Here is a 12751-nt window from a genome sequence, read left to right as displayed (position 1 = left end):
ATCTATAAGAGGAGATTGTATGAAAAATGTAACCGATTCTTTTGTTTCCTTGGGTCACTAGCCATCGGCCGGGAGTTTCGGATTTAATACCGATATCTTAGCAACAAATCTAATAAATTGAAGCCTAGTCCTTGGCGTATTGATCTTTTTTTGGAAAGCTTCAGTAGAATAATGTAACTTGTGTGTATTTGATGTTTCCGAGGTGCAAGTGCAAATTCTTCAGCGTTGCTATTTCTGAAGTTTACTACTATCATTTCTTTTATTTTCACATTTTGGTACAGTTACTATATCACCTTTTCTTTTTTTTTTTTCTTTTTTTTGTGGAAAAGCACCCAATCTGCATAGAAATGATTATAAATATATCGATAGTCACTTTTTTTTTTCTATGGGCATTCGTAAATCACATGGATAGCAACTTTCAAAGGTAGAATTACTAACTACATCAAGAAATTACTAGCCACTGATATGCTCATACTTACGTCTCCAAATAAAAGTGACCATTAGCGTGGACAAGTTACTAAATTTAAACAGTTTGAAAGCAGAGTAACTTTTCATCATGACAAAATCAGTAGTGATGACATGCACATGCCTGCTTTCCATGGTGAAAAGTTACTAACAATGTTAAAAAACTGACTTAGTATAATTCGTTTTTGCCAGAGCAACACTTTGAGTTCACCACTTAATATAATCACTTACCTAATTTTCATGTGGAAGTTTTTTTCATGTGGAGAAATGATAATCTATTAATAGACGGAAAGTTGATTTTCCTCTTACAGAGTCACTTCTCACATTAAAATATGGGCTTTGCTAGCATATTGATACCTTAGGCCCGATCATTGAAGCATCGTACAATAACTATTCTAGCTCTACTGTATCTTTTGTTTAAGTTCTTCTGGAACAATCACAAACACTTTTTTTATTATGGATCTACTACCAGAAATTCAACGCGTAATCTTAGCATTCAATGTGTATTCCTGAATAATCTCAATGAATTCCTAGAATTTCTTTTAGAGCCTCTAGAAATATTTAGGTTTTCTCTCTTTCCTCTAACAAATTTTACACTGAAAAACCACGGACGCACGAGAAATACTCTCTCTCTCTCTTGTTCGCTCTTCTCCGCCGTTTTAGAATCGCGTTACCTCCAATGACTGTTGCCTCCGACTCATTCCGATCGTCGCAGTTCTTCTTCCTTGACCGCGACTTAGCCACTTTTCCGGAGATGTTCAGTTGCGACTCCTATAGGTCTCTGTTCTGACGACCACAACTACTGTTGCTATGAAATTAAAGCTAAGTTCTCTCTCCTTCTCTGGTTTCCATATTGATTTCTCGATAATCTTGCTCGTGTCGCCATCGTCTGCTCAGCCAGCTCTAGTTCCATGGACGATGTCAGCTCAGGAATTCAACTCTAGCGATGCTATCCGCTCGGAATCTATATTTTCTTGTCGATTCCTTCAGAATTTCTGAATTGTCATTGATCTCGTTGGACTGTACTTCCTCTTTTCTACTCTGTTATCCGATCAAGATGCTTGAATCACTCAAAGCTTCTTGATCCATCTTCAGCGGCACTGGACTTCTATTATATATGTGGCCTTTCTGATCGTGTTCCATTTTTCGTTTCTGGTGTTCTATCTGTCGAGTGCTAGTGTATTCGAGCCGGAGCTTAAACTAAATCAGTGCCGTTCGCTCAATTGGAATAGAATGATATAGATTCTGATGTTCACATACTTGTTAATGGATCAAACCTGTCATCCTCTTCTGGTCATGCTTAAATGATTATCTTTACTGGATATGCCGCGCACCTGCAAAAGGGCAATGGTGTTTGTTGGGAATTATTGGAACCCGTTGTCGAGGCTCTCCCCGCACTCTGTATATTTGCTCTGTCTGTTTTCTTGTCTGTATGTCTCGGTGTTGGTTGATGGCGATTGTGGTGAGAACATGAACTGGAATCACTGATACGCTCTTTGATCTCTGGTGATATTTGAGTCAGTTTCTCTGTTGTGGTTCCATTTTCGATATCCGTATCCCTGTGCTTTTTGGCAAAAATACAGTAGTAAATGTTGAAAGGCTGTAAGTCTGGTGATGGTAAGTGATGATCAATGGCGGGGTCAAGCGTATGTACATTGTTCTCTGCTTAAGATTTGGGTGGGTGATTCTGTGTATCGAGTTTATATGCTGTTTGTCCTATCTTGAAATGTTCAGCTATAGTGAGTTTTCAAGGACGATGTTTTGTAGTCGAGAGAATTCTGATTTGAATGGTTTGATAGATTCTGGATAAGTAACTTTGTATGTTTGTTACTTGAATAGAGGTGGATAAATATTTGGCCGAGGATTTGAGGTGGAAAATTTGAATTAGTGTCCTGGGTAGAGACAGGAAAAGGAGAAGCTTGCGTATTCATGGGAGAAGATGGACTGAGAATAAAAAATTAATAAAAAAAGAATGAATAAAAAAATTAGAAAATTGGTTAGATAAATAGACCTTGTTTAGGTTGTTAGATTTTAGTATTAGTATTAGCATAATTTCATTTATTTGATATTCATACAGTTTAGAGATTTTAGTAACCTTTGCTATAATTTAGTCTTGGTAGATTGATCTTTTAAACAAGGAATTGGATTCGATTCGATTGTAGCTCATGGTATTGCGGTCTAAGGGCTTAATAATATGGCAATGTTATATTCTTTGCCCAACTCGTATTGAGTTATTTACTAACTTCACCATTTTATTCACTTTCATTACTATTCTTGATTTGTTTGTTGTGATTGTTTTTATATCGTTTGTGTGCTTTGATTCATTTTCTTAGTTGAATGGTTAGGTTACATCCTATGACCATAAGAAATACAAAACCATTGCATGGACACTTAGCGGCTTGAATGACCTTTAGGACTCATAATTAGATAAGATGACTTCATTGACACTTTAGTTAACAAACATTCAATTTTATGTACAAAAAAGGCACTATTTATATAATTAGTATAATTGTTGACCAAAAAAAAATAGTGTAATTAAGTCTCCAACCCTAGATCTCTGGTTTCATAGGAAGTGAAGTATACTCCCATACCTTACTTGGCTTCTAGCCAACTCCAGTAGGCTAGTGACAACTCCTCATTTAAAATTTTGATAGAGTTAATCGAAATTCATTTCCAACATCGAGCGAGGTAAGGGTTTGGGAGAACTCGTGCTTATTTAGGATCGTTGGTACCCAACTTGACATTACCTCTAACCTCGTTTGTGTTCTAGTGAAGTCACCAAGCTATCGTGGCCCTCTTTTCCCTTACGACGTTTAGATGTAATGCTAGAGGTGAACCAACAGTCCCTGTTCGGTGCGGGTTTTCCCAAACCCCTTACCTAGCACGACGGTGAAATATTCAATTTTAGTTTCAATTAACCTTGTGAAAATTCAATACGAGGAGTCGTCACTAGTCTATTGAGGGCAGCTAAAAATCAAATGATGTATGGAAGTATACCTCACTTCCTATGCAAATAGAGATTTAGGTTCGGTGACTTATCTACGATAATTCTAACTAGTGCGATTTCAACACCTAAACTTGATTATTTGTAGAATTCATGCAATCTTTTTGCCAATTATGAGTCCTAAAGTTCCTGCCCGCTAGGTGTCCATGCGATGTTTTTATTGGTGTTTATTTTAATCCAAAAAGGTAACCTAACCATTAAGCTAAAGAAAGCATATCACATCATAGGAAAACAATATAAAAGAATCACACAATCAATTGATCTAAGAAAGTAATGAAGAATGAGCAAAAGATATAGTGCAATAAGTAACCCGTTATGATTTGGGCAAAGAATATTACATGGCCTTGTCATTAATTCCTATGACGGCAACCCCTATGAGCTTAGAATGTGTTTGTTTTGGTGAAAGTGTTTTCTCGGAAAGTGTTTCTGGACTTTCATCCATTTGATATTCTAAAAATGATTTGGTCAACGGAAAATTCTTTCCGGTCAACATAAATATCATGTTTAATTTTATGAAAGTGAATTTCCTAATCTAAAAAGGTAAAAATACTTTTTGGAATTGCTCATCTTGAATTTATTAATATTTTTTCTTTTCTTTTTCTTTTCTTTCTAAGAAGGAAAACATTCATGTATTTTCTTTTCTTAATAAAAGTAATTTAAAAATAGCAAATAATTTGAAATAATTTAAAAAATACAATTTTTTTTGATAATTTTCACAGTCAGATTTTCCTCACCAAACAACTGAAAATATTTTCCAAGTCCTTTTTAAGTTTTAGCCAAACACCGAAAAATGAACTCATTTTCCTGGAAAATGATTTCATGGAAAGTATTTTCCTGAAATGGTTAATTTTCCGCAAAACAAACACATCCTAAACTAATTCTAATACTAAAATCTAAGGGACAAGGACACTACGGGTGTGTTTGGTAACCATTTTGTTCTTGAAAATAATTTCTACTCAGAAATGATTGTTTTTTATTCTGTTTCTGAGAATAATTTATGAGCATTTGAAGGCATTTGGTAATTGCCCAAAATTTCTATTCCTAAAATAGAAAAAGAATAGAAATGCGTTTGGTAATTGCCCAAATTTTTTTCCTTTTTCTTTTTCTCCTTCCTTGACATTTGGCTGGTCTTCGGCCATGGCCGGCGATCGGCCACAGGCCAGGGCGAGCAAGGGTCTCGCGGCCTTTGTTGGTGAGGGCTGAATTGGCGAGGGGGCCCTCACCCGGGTCGCGAGGGTCCAGCCCTCGCCTATGGCTGGAGACCAGCCACAAGCCAAGGAAGGAGAAGACGAAAAAAAATTGTTTCTGTTTTAATTCTTTTTTTTTTGTTCCTAGAACAAGAGGCAACTTTTTTCTACTTCTTAATTCTATTCTAAATCTATTCCCGAGAACAAATATGTTCCTGGGAATAAAAAATTTACCAAACGGATTTCTATTCCTTTTTTTGTTCCCGAGAATGAAGGATAGAATCAGGCACTATTTGGCCAGTTACCGAATAGAGCCTACAAATGCTACAACTTTCGTACGGTACTTACTTGAGCGCCATAAATTTTTTTTCAACCTTTTAAGTGCTATAACCTTTTAAAAAACGTTCACTTGAGTGACATAACTTTCAATCGATCACTGTTCACCCAAGTACTAGTAATCCGACGTGGCATGGCACTTGTGATGAATGTTTTAAAAAGTTATGTCACTCAAGTGATCGATTGAAAAGTTAAATGGTAATCAAGTGATTGGATAAATAGTTATGACACTTAAATGAGCGTCGTATATTAGTTATGGCACTCAGGTGATTGAAAAAAAAGTTATGACCCTCAAGTGAACATCATACGAAAGTTATGATACTTGCGGCGTTCTTATCCCAAAATCTAATAACCTAATCAAGGGCTATTTCACTAACCAATTTTTCGATTTTTTAATTTTTAATTTTTAATTTCTAGAAAATGGAGACTCGGGTCCGATCCGAATATTACATCAAGCCATGGACTAAAATCGGACTTTACCGGTCTAGACCATGGACACAAGTTTGGCTTTATTACATCAAGCCACTTTTTGACCTGGCTCGAACCAACCCGAATCGAAATTTTCAAGTATTTTCAGTTCCGGTCTCATTTGGTTCGGGTATTAAGTAAAGAACTTCGGGTAGTTCTCCTGTGACATTCCGAATTTCGATCCATTTTTGGGATTTATAAAATGGGTATTTCATCAGTGCGCTTATAATAAAATCTCGCCCGGAACTGATCACTCTTGGGTTATTATTTTTAAATTAGAGATTTCGCTAGAATTCCACTCGATCGAATTTGACCGTTATTTAAAACCCAAACTTTGGTGTCGAATTTCTCGGAGTTCCGAGACGAATTTAATTGGACGTTGTCGATATTATTATGGCCAGCCTCGATATTGCCCGGGATATGCGAAAAGTGAAATTTTGATCGGGTGCAGATTTGGACTAGTAGACATTTCTCGTAGTGTGTTTTAGTTATTTTCTTTTGGCCCTTTTTCCTAATTATTAATTAGGAATTTTTCGTGGATCGTTAGATTGATTTTTGGATTCGAATCGTGACCGTTGGATCGCGATCGAATACGTTTGACTTTTTCTTCTCTCTCTCCTCTCTGCCACACGCTTCCCCCCGGTCATGTCCCTTCTCTCTCTGCATGCAGATCTGTTCCCTTTCCTCTCTCTCTCTCTCTCTCTCTCCTCTTTCCTCTCTCCTTCTTCTTCTTTGGCCGCGGCTTCTGCTTCCTCCTCCTTGCTGCCCGACGCCGACCGCCGCTCGTCGGGACTAGCCCAGCCACCGCTCGCCGTCCGCCTTACGCTGCCGTCGCCCGACCGAGCCGCGCCGCCGCTCGTCGCCCGCGACCACCTGTCGCTGGCCTGCTCGCGCTGCACGCGAGCAGCAGCTCGCCGCTGCGTTCGCCGCGGCCCGGCGCTGCCCAGCCGCCCGCCGGCCATCCTCCGTCGCCCAGCCACCCGCGATGCAGCCGTGTCGCCTCCGGCCGCCGCGCGACCTCCCCTTTCCCCCTGTTTTTCTTTCCCCGGTGCCTTCCCCTGTTTCGGGCCCCCAACTTCGCCGCCGCTTCGTGCCGCCGTTCCGGCCGCTGCCGCTCCACCTCCGCCACTCAGCCTCTCCCCTCAGCCACCTCCGCCACCCTGCTGCCCCCCCTTGGCCGCCACCACCTCCCTTCCCCTGTTCTGCCATCCCTTCCCCTGTTTCGCCCGCCAGCCACCGCTGCGCTCGACCGACCGGTCGCCGCCGTCGCTGCTGGCCACCACCGCCCTCGCCAGCTTGCCGCCGCCGCCCTAGCTTCCCCCTCAGTCACCAAAGCCGCTGCTGTTCCGGCGAGACCTCCCTCTTCCCCCCATCCGCTGTTCCGCCCTTCCCTTCCTCTGTTCTCTCTCTCTGTCCCTGCTCCAACCATCGCTGCCGTGAGCCGTCGCTCGAACGCCGGAGCTGCTGCTGTCCCGGCGACGTGGCTGCTTTCGTTCTGTCCAAATCGCCGCTCGTTGCCCGTCCCGCCTCCGACGCGGCTGCTTCTGTTTTTCCCCCCAGCCGCTCACCGTCGCGGCGTCGCCGTCACTGCCCAGCCGCCGCCGGAGCTGCAGTTGTTCCGGCGAGGCCCCTGCTCGCCCCTGCTGCCGTCGAGCTGCTGCCGCCTCAGCCGGAGCTCCCTTGCCGCCCCTATCGCCCGGCCGTGGCCGAGAGCCTCGTCGATCGCCGTTGTCGCTACTGTTCCGGCGAGTCCCCGCTGCCCTTGCCCGTTTCTTGCTCAAGTCGAGGTAAGCGACTCCCTAAACCTCTCTTAGGACATTGGGTATTGCTAGACTTGATTATGGGTTGTTTGGTGTGGAATCGTGGAGAAATTGTGGCTGATTTGGGGAGGTTGATGGCTGGTTCGGTAACCTTCGAGTGGCAATCATGGTGTGTTGCTTCGTGAGTCGAGTGGAGTGACGTGCGGGCTGAATTGTGGCTATTTAGTGGCTGGTCGTTGAGAGATTCTTGCTTGATTCATGCTTGATTAGTGGTCGAATTGATGGGCCGGTACTAGGTAACCTATGGAGTGACATGTGGGTTATGTTATGTCGGAATCGTGTGCTAGGTGGCTGATCACGTGGCTGAATTTGTGGTTTGTCTGAGGCGAGAAATTATGTTATGAGTATTAGTTGTTCGCTTGTGATTCAATGTTCGATTGGCGATTGTTCGTGTTGGTTTGTTTGGGCCGAGCTAATGAGAAAATGTAGTCTGAGTTGTGGCAGTCTGAGGACCGGCTTGGTGTGATTGAATGAGGAGCCGAGAGTGTTTGAATGGCGGGTTAACTTGTGATGGTCCATATGTGACTTACTGCTTGAATGTGAATTTCGTGGATTGGCTTTGGCGTGCGATTGAGTATTATATGAGTTGAGTTGGCGGATGATTGTGATTTGCCTAGTGGTGATTGTATGTGCTCAATGAAATGTGGCGTATGCGCTTGTCTGAATGGCCTGAGACGTGTTTACGTGGGCTGTGGAAGAAAAGTTAGACCTGAGGCGTGTTTACGCGGGTCATTGGAGGATGTTGAGCCTGAGGTGTGTTTATGTAGGCTGTGGAAGGAAAGTTGGACCTGAGGCGTGTTTACGCGGGTCATTGGAAAGAAAGTTGGGCCTGAGGCGTGTTTACGCGGGCAGTGAGAATGGGTCTGAGGCGTGTTGACACGGGCTATGAGAAAGGGCCTGAGGCGTATTTACGTGGGCTGTGAGAATGAGCCTGAGGCGTGTTGACGCGGGCTGTGAGAATGAGCCTGAGGCATGTTTACGCGGGCTGTGAGAATGGGCCTGAGGCGTGTTGACGCGGGCTGTGGGAAAGGACCTGAGGCGTGTTTACGCGGGTCGTGGATAGTTGGATGGACATGCATGTGGAATGTGCTTGATTGAATTGGGTGAACGCACGTGTGTATGGTGCTCGAGTGATTGTGTTATATTCTCGGGATATTAGTTAATTACCATGATTTGACTAATATGCAGAGTTGGTGCATAATTAGAAGCGAGGTAAGTATGTTTATGTGATTTCTAGTACGTCAATGGTTAGATTGCATGTTTAGACTTGTCTGGGTACGCATTGGCCTATGTGGGGTTTAGGGTGTTTGCTTATTGAGAAGTGTTCTCATGGTTGTTTAACCAAACCATTTTAGATCCGCGACCGTGATTGATTGGAGACGTTGCAAGGATAATCTCGGGGATCGAGGACGGGTCAAGTACCGTGTATTTTGAGTGCCCCTTTTTGTAGAGTAGTTAAGTTTACGAACCACGGTCTCTTTTGATGAAAGTGGTTCTGTCGTTTGTGGCCTAGCTGGCAGTTGTCTTTTGTGAACGTTGTGTGTATCTGCCAAGTGTATGAATTGCAAGTATTGATTTGTGCTATTGCTACCCCTTCGTCATTATTAATTGTCTGGGTTGTTTCATTTTGTTTCCGCGTGTGCCTAATCTCTGATGTTTGGGTTGGGTCGGCGACATGCTTGGGACGTCGCATTCAATGATCGACCATCGAGGGATGTCACGTGCCCGTGAGAGTTCGGGGCATGACATCTCTGGGTTGGGTCGGTTTCGTTTTTTTTCTTTTCTTTTTTCCCCTTCTCACTTGCATTATCAAGAATTCTAAAAAAGAACTATATAAGGCGTAACAAAGGGAAGAGGGAAAGGAAAAGACGAAAGCTTGGCTGAGCGAGAGCAGAGACAATATAGAGGAAGACCTAGAAAGAAAGTGGGGATGCGATAAGAAGATCCAAGTGATCGGGACTCGTAATGAAAGGCATAGGGGAAGAACTAGATAGACAGTGAATTTGTTCTATGCCCCAACAAATCCTTAACAGAGAGTCATTGCGATGTCATTAATTGCCACATTTGGAGATGAAGGGCCAGTATTTACACGGAAATACTAACAAATAAAAAAACCAATTCAAGCCATTGAATTGAACTAAACCAAACTGAAACAAACTTGGATTCCTTTTATTGACCTGTTTTGCAAAGGTAGTTAAAGGAAAACCAAAAATAAATCCAACAGTATTGTAGGGTTTAATTGATTTTTAGTTTTGTAGTATGATGTACTTAGAATAAAGTAAAATCTAGTAACGGGGCGGTTATTGATGACACAATCCTCTTCTTGCAATTGAATTTTGCGTAGTTTAAAGAACTCCAAGTCAATGTTATGCATTGATTTAAAAAAAGGATTACTTCATTAAAGTTTCAATAGACTACATAGGGTTAACATGTTGATTCATAGTGCTAAAAAAGGCAGACAAACGTTCTTACAACCATTCATTTTCCTCAGTGCATCAGTTCTTTATGACGCCATGTCTTTAAATCTTGGGGATTGACAGTCATATTCTTCATTGAGTTCACTAGACAAGGATTGGTGCTCTTCCAGAAGTTGACTAAGGCGCGCCACAAGGCCATGATGAACTTGAATCTTGTGATCAAGGTTGTTCAATCCCTTCGAGATCCCGTCCTTCTCTACCGTTGGTTTGGCAGTCTCACTCTTTGTCTCCATTTGAGTATCGAGAATGTTTAGCATGGTCACAAGCCTCTACCTCTTGCATAAGTCTGGAATGTTCTTCTTCGGCCTGTTTGCAGTCCTTATGCCGACCCATGAGAACCCTCCTTGCAAGATGGGCTTGTTTCTCCTTGTCTCAATATTCATCTTCAAAAGATTGGACAGAGTCAATTTGCTCAATGTTGGACTTGAAGGCTCGTAAACTATAGACGAAGAGAAATGTGAACTCTTCATATTTATCTTGAAACTTGGGGTTTTCAATGTTACCAACAGGGTCCAAGTCTGCTAGCAACACCCTTATTTCCTCCTCAAAATCTAGGTGGGAGATGACGTAAGGATATTTAAAGGAAAGGAGATCAATTAACCTTTTCCACTTGGACATGGTTTAGTTAGCACAAGGACCATCATGAAGAATGGGCCGAGAAGAAGATGCAGCCATATCCAATATTCCAAAGAAAAGCTTCTCAATGGATAGGTAAGAAGTGGTCCGTCTCTAATGAGTAAAAGCAAATACAAAGTGTTGGAGAAACATTTTTAAATGAATTTTGATGATACCAAAACTATCCTTAATATAATATCTACATTGTCTAAGTGCAGATGTAGCCAAAGGACTCAATGATACTCATGGTGTAATTCGTTGAAGAAAAGATCACAAGACTGTCCTTGGAAGTTTATATAAACAACACCATCGATCACAAAGATCAGCTAAATGACGATATTCCATTAAAGTTGAAGAGATCAAGTAAATGGTAATGTTTAAGTAACGGATCATTAATATGACCATTATCTCACTATTGTAACCGTTGTTGACTGAACTTGCATAGCAGAAGATTCAGAAGACAGAAGAACAGGTCGTCTGACAGTATGTTAGAGCCGCAGCTACAGAACAGTAGTAGAAGCTATTTCAGGAAAGCCTACAAAAGTTTTGAAAAAGGCTCTATGGGCAGTCAGTTCTTAGGATAGCAACACCAACGGACTCTAATGGCTATCTCACCTTTCCAGGACATCATCAACGACCATATTGAAGATGCCTATAAAAAAGAAGGTCTTTGAAGCCAATAGAAGTAGTGCTAAAAAAATTTTAGAAATCTGCTACTTGTTGTACTCTTAGCAAAAAGCTACCGTCTGTCCATAGCACTTGCTGTATTGTAATTGTGTTGAAAGATCAGGTGTACCAAGCAATAGTTGTACCCAACTCCTGATAATATGATTTATCAATTGATAAGAATGATGTATGCTGAGCGTAACTTGTTTAGCAATTAACTAGTGCAATCCAGCCCAACTTGTGGCTGTTAGTGGGGAGAGTGGATGTCGACTTAGAATCAAAGCCGAACCACTATATATTCTTGTGTGCAGCTGCTTATTCTTCTGTATATCATTTCTAGTATGCAAGTGAATCATTACTTCTCATACATCTAGTGGAACTCGATATTTACTTATTACAAGCTGTTTTCCATGAAAGTTTTTAAAACCTTTAAAGCAACTTATTCACCTCCCTTTAGGTTGCAAAGTTAGTCCCAACACAAAGATCAAATGGCTTGAAATAACAAGAACATTACCACATTTTTAGTTCAAATTTAGAGAACTAAGCATCTCAATATTCTTTACTTATTTCTCCTACCTCATCAATGGGCTAGAGTAGCTCACCAACAGAGGCACCTAGAAGGAGAATCAAACCCACTTAAAAAAATGTGTTTTGCATTGTGTTATAATTATATAATAAGAGGAAGAAAACAAATATATATTAACTCAAAACAACCACACAACATCATTAGCCTAAGCCAATTCTTATAAAATGACAAAAAGGGTTAAAGTCTATATACACGGGGCAATACTATATAAACGAATTACTGATAAGTACGACTATTGATAGCATCATATCAAAATAAAATTGTTGCACTTAAAGCAGAAATTACATGGAAAAATAAAACTTGAACTTACTCATGTAAATTAGTGAACATTTGAGAAAGCAATAGGGCGACTTTTTTTAGAAATCATTCGAAATCCAAAAGAAGGTAATAGTCTCCTCTTCCCCTCTCCATTCTAACAAATGGATGGAGTCAAGAGGAAATCGCACACAGATATCTTTACTAAATCTCTATGGGGGAATAGAGTGAACTTTTTATGTAACAAGTTGGGATTATTTGATATCTATATCCAAACTTGAAAAGGAGTGTTGGAAGATAATGTGAGTAATAAGGGTAGAATAGTAACCTATTTCTGAGTAGGGTTAAGCACATATATATTTGTTATCCTACAATGACTATCAATAATAGAAAATTATTATTTCTTCCACCGTTTCAAAAATTTTTATATTTGAAATAATAGTTGAAATCATTGTCACATAGTTTTCTTCAACCAAGTTTGCACCTGCCTTCATCGTTGGTATGTTCTTGTCCCTTGATGAATTCTTGTGGTGCTTGCATTCCTTTGCATAATGACCTTGTTTGCCACAAACAAAACAACGACCGTTTTTCTTCTTGTGTTGTTTCTTCTTGAAATTTTGTCCTCTCTTGCGTTTCAAATTCTGGAGATTTTTGGATTGAAATCCATTATCCTCCACGATAGTCACCTTAATATCATACAAAACAAAATTGTCACGTACACATGACTCTTCCTCAATTCGAAGATGTTTTTGTATTTGCTCTAAGGTGATGTCCTTTGAGTTGTGTATCAACCTTTTTCCATTATCTTTCCAACTTGGAGGCAATTTTGCAATGGTTACTCCAACTTGAAAAGATTCTGGAATATCAATTTT

Source organism: Syzygium oleosum, unplaced genomic scaffold (genome assembly GCF_021117445.2).
Source record: "Syzygium oleosum isolate NSW1041296 unplaced genomic scaffold, Sole_v2.1 Sole_v2.24, whole genome shotgun sequence".
Classification (NCBI taxonomy): domain Eukaryota; kingdom Viridiplantae; phylum Streptophyta; class Magnoliopsida; order Myrtales; family Myrtaceae; genus Syzygium; species Syzygium oleosum.
The sequence above is the reverse complement of the archived record's forward strand: the minus strand, read 5'-3'. Positions refer to the sequence as shown.